Source organism: Schistocerca piceifrons, chromosome 1 (genome assembly GCF_021461385.2).
Source record: "Schistocerca piceifrons isolate TAMUIC-IGC-003096 chromosome 1, iqSchPice1.1, whole genome shotgun sequence".
NCBI lineage: Eukaryota > Metazoa > Arthropoda > Insecta > Orthoptera > Acrididae > Schistocerca > Schistocerca piceifrons.
The window spans coordinates 259,754,475-259,765,022 of NC_060138.1; the positions used below are offsets into that span (position 1 = coordinate 259,754,475).

Genomic DNA, 10,548 nt, shown 5'->3' on the forward strand with positions numbered 1-10,548 from the left:
TGTCACTGACTGCGTGACTCATCCCTCCGGAGGTTCGAGTCCTCCCTCGGGCATGGGTGTGTGTGTGTGTGTGTGTGTGTGTGTGTGTGTGTGTGTTGTTCTTAGCATAGGTTAGTTTAAGTTAGTTTCAGTAGTGTGTAAGTCTAGGGACCGACGACCTCTGCAGTTTGGTCCCTTAAGAACTCACACACATTTGAACATTGTGAACATACCGTCAATAAGGAAACATTTGTTAGACCATAAATGAGACCAAATTTGCTGAATCTTGTAGACAGTCATCTTAAGCTGAATTTAAGACAAGCGCTGCGCCTGAAATATGAAATCGTCGATACTTGTTCGGAAAAAAGACATGTCATGTTGTTTTACATAGCAGCTACATCATCTGTAATTAACTCTCAAGTATGCTCCTTATTACGAACAACCACCTACTGAGTAGTCAGGGTAACGCCCATCCTTTTCTAACTGCAAAAATAAAAGTCTTAAGCGACGGCGGTACAGATATATAGTATTATGTTACTGGCTCTCAACTAAGGCATGAGGTAGCATGCAACCTAACCTAGCGAGGAACTACTGTAATCTATTAGCCCGGAAAAAGTAGACAGTTACAAGCGTCTCACTTTATGAATATTTAGTTGCTAATTTCAGTTCCATTGTGGAAACATTTCATGCCACAGGGCTGGCCGCTTGCGGAATGGCAAAAATTGTGTTTCGCGAAGCATTTTTCTTCTGTGAACGCCCACTCATTTCCTGGCAACGAGGCGTAATTAAAACTCGCATCGTGCTTTTTCCCGCACCTGTGCAGAAACTTTATTTGGTGTTGAGACTTGCCTTTTTTCAAAAACCGGCCTAAATTCAAATTCCTGCTCATGTTGTGGACTTTTGCGACGCCGAATAAGAGAGTACACTTTCGCATTGCCGTAGTGGTTAAAATGAGAGTCATTCCTTTCAGCGCCAATTATTATAAAATTAATGTACTACAGAGTATATTGACGTACTGTTGAAGTAACAAGGATCTCAAAACACAAGCAATGCTCTTTATGGAAGCGGGGCATACGCGCGATGCATCATTCAGCAAAGCACTGGGACGTACGCCGTGCTGGACGACGAAACATCAGAAAATTACATATTTCCATAGCATGTATCGGATTCGCACTTCCGTCCGCCGCGTTCCTTTATCATGCAGGTCTTGCGACGTTCTTGCCTGTTTTCGCCGCTCACACGCGCCGAGTTTTGGCGTGAACAAAGTGAAGTAGATGGCTACCGACACGGAGAGAGTGTCCTCCCCAAGCCAAACAACACATCAGTGACGGATATACAATTTAGAATCGTCTTGCCAATAGCAACAGTACCCCTACAACGGTGGGGCAAGGAATGGAGCCAGTCAGTAATGTTAAGATAGATTTCAACTACCTGAAAAAAAGTGAAGCGCCCATAAGATGTGGAAGAACGAAGGGAAACATCATTCATTATGTGCGAATCTGTTATTTCAGTGATTACAAAACTGAATAAAATTTACCAACAGTTTGGCAATATGGACCTACTTATCAGTGAGAAGTTGCATACCCTCTGGCCTGGATGTTTGCTCTGATTCATATGGGGTTCAAATGGTTCAAATGGTTCAAATGGCTCTGAGCACTATGGAACTCAACTTCTGAGGTCATTAGTCCCTTAGAACTTAGAACTAGTTAAACCTAACCAACCTAAGGACATCACACACATCCATCCCCGAGGCGGGATTCGAACCTGCAACCGCAGCGGTCTCGCCGTTCCCGACTGCAGCGCCTAGAACCACATGGCCACTTAGGCCGGCGATTCATGTGGGAAGAGTGCCATAAATCCGTTCCATGCTCCCATGAGGGAAGCTGGCCAAACAACTGTTGCAATCGGTCCCCAATATACTGGACGCTAGCTGTGCGACGGAGTTGACGACCGAGCTGATACCACACATGTTCTGTAGGTGGCAGATCTGCATATTCTGCTGGCCACGAGAGTACTTCAACATCACTACGACAAATGACAGAGATACGTGCCGTTTACGGACTAACATAGTCCATTCAAAATTACAGCACGGTACTATGGCGCGACAGATAACACAAGGAGATGTAGAGTGTTCATGACATATCGTTGTGCTATTAGTGTTCCCTCAATCACCACCAGCTGCGACGTGGTAGGTGACCACATCATGACGGTATGACTAGCACAGTTATGCAAACAACGATCATTCGGAGTAGCACAGAACCACGATTCAACACTGAACACCATGCGAGGCCATTCACCATCGGTCCGTGCTTGCTGTCCACGGCACCACTCCAAACGCTACCGAGTTGGTTGTGGTGTTAACAACAGTCTACGCGTGAGACGGTAATTCCCTGGTCCGGCTGCTGTTAATGTCCTAACAATAATGCTGGATGACAGAATCTTGCAGTGAGTTCATCACTGTGTTAAAAATATTTTAGCACACAACTGCTCATATTAGGCACATAATTCACAGCAATGTTCCTCTAAGTTAATCGTACATTAAATCAACTTCAAAGGCACTCAAGATCAAAATATAAAAACGAATAAAATTATGACCAAATAATTATTTGTTTTTATATTTTTACCTTGAGTGCTTCCGATGTACAGCTTAGGTATAATTAACTTAGAAGCCAGATGGGAGTTAGACTCAGGAAACGCACTGCCCTCGACTATATTCGTAACACTCTATTAGTAGTTGTATGCTAAAATACGGGTATTTATATAGACTACCTCAACAACCGCTACCTCCGATCCTTAACATTCACAATATTAGAATCCAGTTCATTATTTGTTCTCCAGTCTCAGGCCCAGGCGTGAAAGGGTTACGATGTGCGTGGTGCACAACTCGGTGATCCTTCGTAGTGATGGTGAACTACTGTCAAAATCGAATGTACGCACATCTGGATGCTGTAGGTTTCAAAAACAGGCCTAGTGGAGACCCACAATGAATGCCATTTAAAACCCAGTCATTTCTGATAACTCTGTCGCACACAAGTACATAGCACCTAAATCTCCATCAAAGTGATCACTCAACCCTGACGCTCTTCGCGCCCGTTATATCTCTACCATGTCAGGCAACAACATTAAACAGGAACTGAAGTGTTGGCAGAAGAGCCAACACCGTGTTGCTAGAGGAGGCCGAAATGCACGCTTTTAAGCTCACGCAGGCTGGCGCGAGGTCTGGAACAGTTAAGGGAATTAATAGAAGCAAATAAAGTACTAAGATCTTGGAATACTTAAATTTAATCCATAATTGGAGAACATCGCTCTTGACGGTACATGTTTTATAATTTCAATATTAACTGGTAATGGCGCCTTGCTAGGTCGTAGCAAATGATGTAGCTGAAGGCTATGCTAACTATCGTTTCGGCAAATGAGAGCGTAATTGTCAGTGTAGCATCGCTAACAAAGTCGGCTGTACAACTGGGGCGAGTGCTATGAAGTCTCTTTAGACCTGCCGTGTGGTGGCGCTCGGTCTGCAATCACTGACAGTGGCGACACGCGGTTCCGACGTATACTAATGGACTGCGGCCGATTTAAAGGCGACCACCTAGCAAGTATGGTGTCTGGCGGTGACACCACAGGAACAACACTAATGCACTCTGTTGGGCGTTCTACCTGTAACAAAGAACTGCAGCTACATTATTTACATACTCGCTGATGGTATCTAAATGAACGAAGTGGCATTACCGCCTGACCATATCCCTTGGGTGTTGACTTACATGCAGTTACTCAGGCATACTTTTATATATGTAATATGGACGGAGCTGTCAAGGAGTAAAGATTTCAATCAGTTCATAACACTTTAACCATCTGCTTCTTGTCTGGCATTCAGTCTATCAAGATCTCCTCAGTCCGCCCGGTAGCCGCGCGGTCTAACGCGCTGCTTCCCGAGCGGGAAGGCGTAAGGGTCCCCTGCACGAATCCGCCCGGCGGCTTAATGTCGAGGTCAGGTGTGCCGGCAAGCCTGTGGGTGGTTTTTAGGGCGGTTTTCCATCTCCCTCGGCGAATGAGGACTGGTTCCCCTCGTTGTTCAGCCTCAGTTACACTATGTCGGCGATTGTTGCACGAACACTGTCACCACGTACGCGTACACCATAATTACTCTAAGACGCAAACATCTGGGGTTACACTCGTCTGGTATGATACATTCCTGGGCGAGGGAGGGGGGTCCAACGGGGACCGAACCGCACAATAACCTTGGGTTCGATGTGGGGCGGCGGTGGGGTGGGTAGTCCTGTATTGGTGTTGTGAACAACTGAGGGCAACGGAAGGACGAAGCCTCTCCGTCGTTTCTAGGTCCTCGGTTTAATACACAATACATACAAAATCTCTTTGGCCATCACATCCTCCTTAGCCATAAAAGGCGGCGCAGTAGCAACAACAGTTCACAATGTGTTTGGCGTCCAGACAGAGAGGACACACAAGGGTACAGCTCATATCACCTGCGCATAATACTGAAACAGATCTTGGCTGGACACCCTGAAGCTCACCACTAAGCAACACAATTGTTCAATTACAGTAATGCTGCCAATCGCCGAAAACAGTAACAAACATAAAATACCCGTGAATACCCCATTCGGTGCAACATCAAGCAGAATGATCTGTAGGGAAAGCAGATGCCAGGCTGAGTCCCATTGGAAGAATCTTAAGAAAATGTAACTCATCCACGAAAGCGGTGGCTCACAGAACACTTTTCCCGCCGATTCTTCAGTATTAACCGCCATAATGGGACTCTTACCAGCTTGGTTCAATAGGAGAGATTGGCAGCGCTTTCCCCACGGGATCGTTTAGCCGGCGCGGGAGCGTTAAGATGATGTTCAACCATATGTAATGCCGAAAGCTGCAACAGAGGCATTGTGCATGACGCTTATCAACTCCAGTCGTCGCATGATGCCCCGTGGAGTGGCCCCGAGGGTTGAGGTGCCATGCCACGGACTGCGCGGCCTCTCCCACCTGAGATTCGAGTCTTCCCTCTGGCATCTGTGTGTGTGTGTGTTGTTCTTAGCGTAAGTTAGTTTAAGTAGTTTATAGGTCTAGGAAACGATGACCTCTGCAGTTTCGTCCCTTAGGAATTCACACACATTTGAAAATTCTGCGCAATGATGTCTGCACGTGTTGCTTGGCTTCCTCATACCACTTTTGTACAGCCACTATGATCCACACGACCACGAGCAACTTGCTGTATGCATCTTACTGTTCACACTCGTAAAGCCAAACAACACATCAGTGACGGATATACAATTTAGAATCGTCTTGCCAATAGCAACAGTACCCCTACAACGGTGGGGCAAGGAATGGAGCCAGTCAGTAATGTTAAGATAGATTTCAACTACCTGAAAAAAAGTGAAGCGCCCATAAGATGTGGAAGAACGAAGGGAAACATCATTCATTATGTGCGAATCTGTTATTTCAGTGATTACAAAACTGAATAAAATTTACCAACAGTTTGGCAATATGGACCTACTTATCAGTGAGAAGTTGCATACCCTCTGGCCTGGATGTTTGCTCTGATTCATATGGGGTTCAAATGGTTCAAATGGTTCAAATGGCTCTGAGCACTATGGAACTCAACTTCTGAGGTCATTAGTCCCTTAGAACTTAGAACTAGTTAAACCTAACCAACCTAAGGACATCACACACATCCATCCCCGAGGCGGGATTCGAACCTGCAACCGCAGCGGTCTCGCCGTTCCCGACTGCAGCGCCTAGAACCACATGGCCACTTAGGCCGGCGATTCATGTGGGAAGAGTGCCATAAATCCGTTCCATGCTCCCATGAGGGAAGCTGGCCAAACAACTGTTGCAATCGGTCCCCAATATACTGGACGCTAGCTGTGCGACGGAGTTGACGACCGAGCTGATACCACACATGTTCTGTAGGTGGCAGATCTGCATATTCTGCTGGCCACGAGAGTACTTCAACATCACTACGACAAATGACAGAGATACGTGCCGTTTACGGACTAACATAGTCCATTCAAAATTACAGCACGGTACTATGGCGCGACAGATAACACAAGGAGATGTAGAGTGTTCATGACATATCGTTGTGCTATTAGTGTTCCCTCAATCACCACCAGCTGCGACGTGGTAGGTGACCACATCATGACGGTATGACTAGCACAGTTATGCAAACAACGATCATTCGGAGTAGCACAGAACCACGATTCAACACTGAACACCATGCGAGGCCATTCACCATCGGTCCGTGCTTGCTGTCCACGGCACCACTCCAAACGCTACCGAGTTGGTTGTGGTGTTAACAACAGTCTACGCGTGAGACGGTAATTCCCTGGTCCGGCTGCTGTTAATGTCCTAACAATAATGCTGGATGACAGAATCTTGCAGTGAGTTCATCACTGTGTTAAAAATATTTTAGCACACAACTGCTCATATTAGGCACATAATTCACAGCAATGTTCCTCTAAGTTAATCGTACATTAAATCAACTTCAAAGGCACTCAAGATCAAAATATAAAAACGAATAAAATTATGACCAAATAATTATTTGTTTTTATATTTTTACCTTGAGTGCTTCCGATGTACAGCTTAGGTATAATTAACTTAGAAGCCAGATGGGAGTTAGACTCAGGAAACGCACTGCCCTCGACTATATTCGTAACACTCTATTAGTAGTTGTATGCTAAAATACGGGTATTTATATAGACTACCTCAACAACCGCTACCTCCGATCCTTAACATTCACAATATTAGAATCCAGTTCATTATTTGTTCTCCAGTCTCAGGCCCAGGCGTGAAAGGGTTACGATGTGCGTGGTGCACAACTCGGTGATCCTTCGTAGTGATGGTGAACTACTGTCAAAATCGAATGTACGCACATCTGGATGCTGTAGGTTTCAAAAACAGGCCTAGTGGAGACCCACAATGAATGCCATTTAAAACCCAGTCATTTCTGATAACTCTGTCGCACACAAGTACATAGCACCTAAATCTCCATCAAAGTGATCACTCAACCCTGACGCTCTTCGCGCCCGTTATATCTCTACCATGTCAGGCAACAACATTAAACAGGAACTGAAGTGTTGGCAGAAGAGCCAACACCGTGTTGCTAGAGGAGGCCGAAATGCACGCTTTTAAGCTCACGCAGGCTGGCGCGAGGTCTGGAACAGTTAAGGGAATTAATAGAAGCAAATAAAGTACTAAGATCTTGGAATACTTAAATTTAATCCATAATTGGAGAACATCGCTCTTGACGGTACATGTTTTATAATTTCAATATTAACTGGTAATGGCGCCTTGCTAGGTCGTAGCAAATGATGTAGCTGAAGGCTATGCTAACTATCGTTTCGGCAAATGAGAGCGTAATTGTCAGTGTAGCATCGCTAACAAAGTCGGCTGTACAACTGGGGCGAGTGCTATGAAGTCTCTTTAGACCTGCCGTGTGGTGGCGCTCGGTCTGCAATCACTGACAGTGGCGACACGCGGTTCCGACGTATACTAATGGACTGCGGCCGATTTAAAGGCGACCACCTAGCAAGTATGGTGTCTGGCGGTGACACCACAGGAACAACACTAATGCACTCTGTTGGGCGTTCTACCTGTAACAAAGAACTGCAGCTACATTATTTACATACTCGCTGATGGTATCTAAATGAACGAAGTGGCATTACCGCCTGACCATATCCCTTGGGTGTTGACTTACATGCAGTTACTCAGGCATACTTTTATATATGTAATATGGACGGAGCTGTCAAGGAGTAAAGATTTCAATCAGTTCATAACACTTTAACCATCTGCTTCTTGTCTGGCATTCAGTCTATCAAGATCTCCTCAGTCCGCCCGGTAGCCGCGCGGTCTAACGCGCTGCTTCCCGAGCGGGAAGGCGTAAGGGTCCCCTGCACGAATCCGCCCGGCGGCTTAATGTCGAGGTCAGGTGTGCCGGCAAGCCTGTGGGTGGTTTTTAGGGCGGTTTTCCATCTCCCTCGGCGAATGAGGACTGGTTCCCCTCGTTGTTCAGCCTCAGTTACACTATGTCGGCGATTGTTGCACGAACACTGTCACCACGTACGCGTACACCATAATTACTCTAAGACGCAAACATCTGGGGTTACACTCGTCTGGTATGATACATTCCTGGGCGAGGGAGGGGGGTCCAACGGGGACCGAACCGCACAATAACCTTGGGTTCGATGTGGGGCGGCGGTGGGGTGGGTAGTCCTGTATTGGTGTTGTGAACAACTGAGGGCAACGGAAGGACGAAGCCTCTCCGTCGTTTCTAGGTCCTCGGTTTAATACACAATACATACAAAATCTCTTTGGCCATCACATCCTCCTTAGCCATAAAAGGCGGCGCAGTAGCAACAACAGTTCACAATGTGTTTGGCGTCCAGACAGAGAGGACACACAAGGGTACAGCTCATATCACCTGCGCATAATACTGAAACAGATCTTGGCTGGACACCCTGAAGCTCACCACTAAGCAACACAATTGTTCAATTACAGTAATGCTGCCAATCGCCGAAAACAGTAACAAACATAAAATACCCGTGAATACCCCATTCGGTGCAACATCAAGCAGAATGATCTGTAGGGAAAGCAGATGCCAGGCTGAGTCCCATTGGAAGAATCTTAAGAAAATGTAACTCATCCACGAAAGCGGTGGCTCACAGAACACTTTTCCCGCCGATTCTTCAGTATTAACCGCCATAATGGGACTCTTACCAGCTTGGTTCAATAGGAGAGATTGGCAGCGCTTTCCCCACGGGATCGTTTAGCCGGCGCGGGAGCGTTAAGATGATGTTCAACCATATGTAATGCCGAAAGCTGCAACAGAGGCATTGTGCATGACGCTTATCAACTCCAGTCGTCGCATGATGCCCCGTGGAGTGGCCCCGAGGGTTGAGGTGCCATGCCACGGACTGCGCGGCCTCTCCCACCTGAGATTCGAGTCTTCCCTCTGGCATCTGTGTGTGTGTGTGTTGTTCTTAGCGTAAGTTAGTTTAAGTAGTTTATAGGTCTAGGAAACGATGACCTCTGCAGTTTCGTCCCTTAGGAATTCACACACATTTGAAAATTCTGCGCAATGATGTCTGCACGTGTTGCTTGGCTTCCTCATACCACTTTTGTACAGCCACTATGATCCACACGACCACGAGCAACTTGCTGTATGCATCTTACTGTTCACACTCGTAAAAATGCGATGATTATACCCTTCAGAAGAAGGGAACTAAGTGGCTGAAACTGGGTAAGGAAATTAAATTCCTTTTATCTAACTGGTTGTTGGTAATTTCTCCACTTTTCTCGGGGAGGTTTACTATTATGAGACAATACTTTGTAGGAAAACTCGGCCAAAGTATTACTTCCATCGACAAACGTATTACGAAATTATCGTAACGACAAATTTAGAGAAGTCACAGCCAGTACAGACAATTACTGACAATGGAACAGCGAAGAGGAGGAAAGGTAACGATACGAGATTGTATCTTCCACCATACAGAGTCAAATAATTTTCTATGATTTCATCACAAAGAACAGTAATTCTGCGATAAGGAAAAATCTCAAACTCGTGCGTCTGAGAACATTTACAATATGTGATTTCCAGTTCAGTTTCTGAGCAATATGCACAGCCAGGAATTTGGAAGAATTAGTTGAAAAATTTTACAGCAATTTCGTTAAGAGCTTTTCAGTTACTGTAGACATCTAATATGTACCTACGTTCAAAAAAAAAAACATTCAAATGGAATCCAAAGAGAGAATATCAAATAAAATATACGTATCCAGAAGGAGATTTTCAGTCTGCAGCGGAGTGTGCGCTGATATGAAACTTCCTGGCAGATTAAAACTGTGTGCCCGACCGAGACTCGAACTCTGCAAGGTTCGCAGGAGAGCTTCTGTAAAGTTTGGAAGGTAGGAGACGAGGTACTGCAGAAGTACAGCTGTGAGTACCGGGCGTGAGTCGTGCTTCGGTAGCTCAGTTGGTAGAGCAGTTGCCCGCGAAAGGCAAAGGTCCCGAGTTCGAGTCTCGGTCGGGCACACAGTTTTAATCTGCCAGGAAGTTTCAAAATATACGTAGATTGGAACTTAAATAGTGGCAACACCGCAGTGGAGGCACTATGCAGTGGAATTTACTATTGTCGCTGATAGCACACGTTGTTGACATACCTACCTTATCTCCGAGCAAATGGACTCGCCCGTCCCGCGTCACCGGCATGAGCACAATCGAATGAAACACAGTTACTTGTGAGCGAGCGGTCTAACTTAACGGTGGCACAATGCTTTCGAAACCGGAACAACGGAGTTGGATCAAGGTTGAATGTGCCAGAGGTCATGCAGGACGACAGTCTCATCAAGGTCGTCAAGAGGTTAAGGGGAATCGGCATTGTCGTACAGAACAGTGACTCGTTGGGCAAAAGCTTTCACCGGAGGTCGACAATCTGTGGCAGACATGCATCGGGCAGGTTGACGTAGTGTCCCTCGAAAGAAGTGCATGCTGTTGCCGCTTTAGCGGACAGTGATCGATGCTATACGATTCGTCAGCTCGCCCACGAAACCGGATTAGCGCATACG

General features: G+C 46.1%; 1 non-coding gene across 1 annotated transcript; it reads left to right on the forward strand.

Moving 5' to 3' along the window:
• The first annotated feature begins 9,940 nt into the window (after positions 1 to 9,940).
• On the forward strand, positions 9,941 to 10,015 carry Trnas-cga. Its single transcript has one exon. It is a non-coding gene; the product is annotated as a tRNA-Ser (tRNA).
• The last annotated feature ends 533 nt before the right edge of the window (positions 10,016 to 10,548 follow it).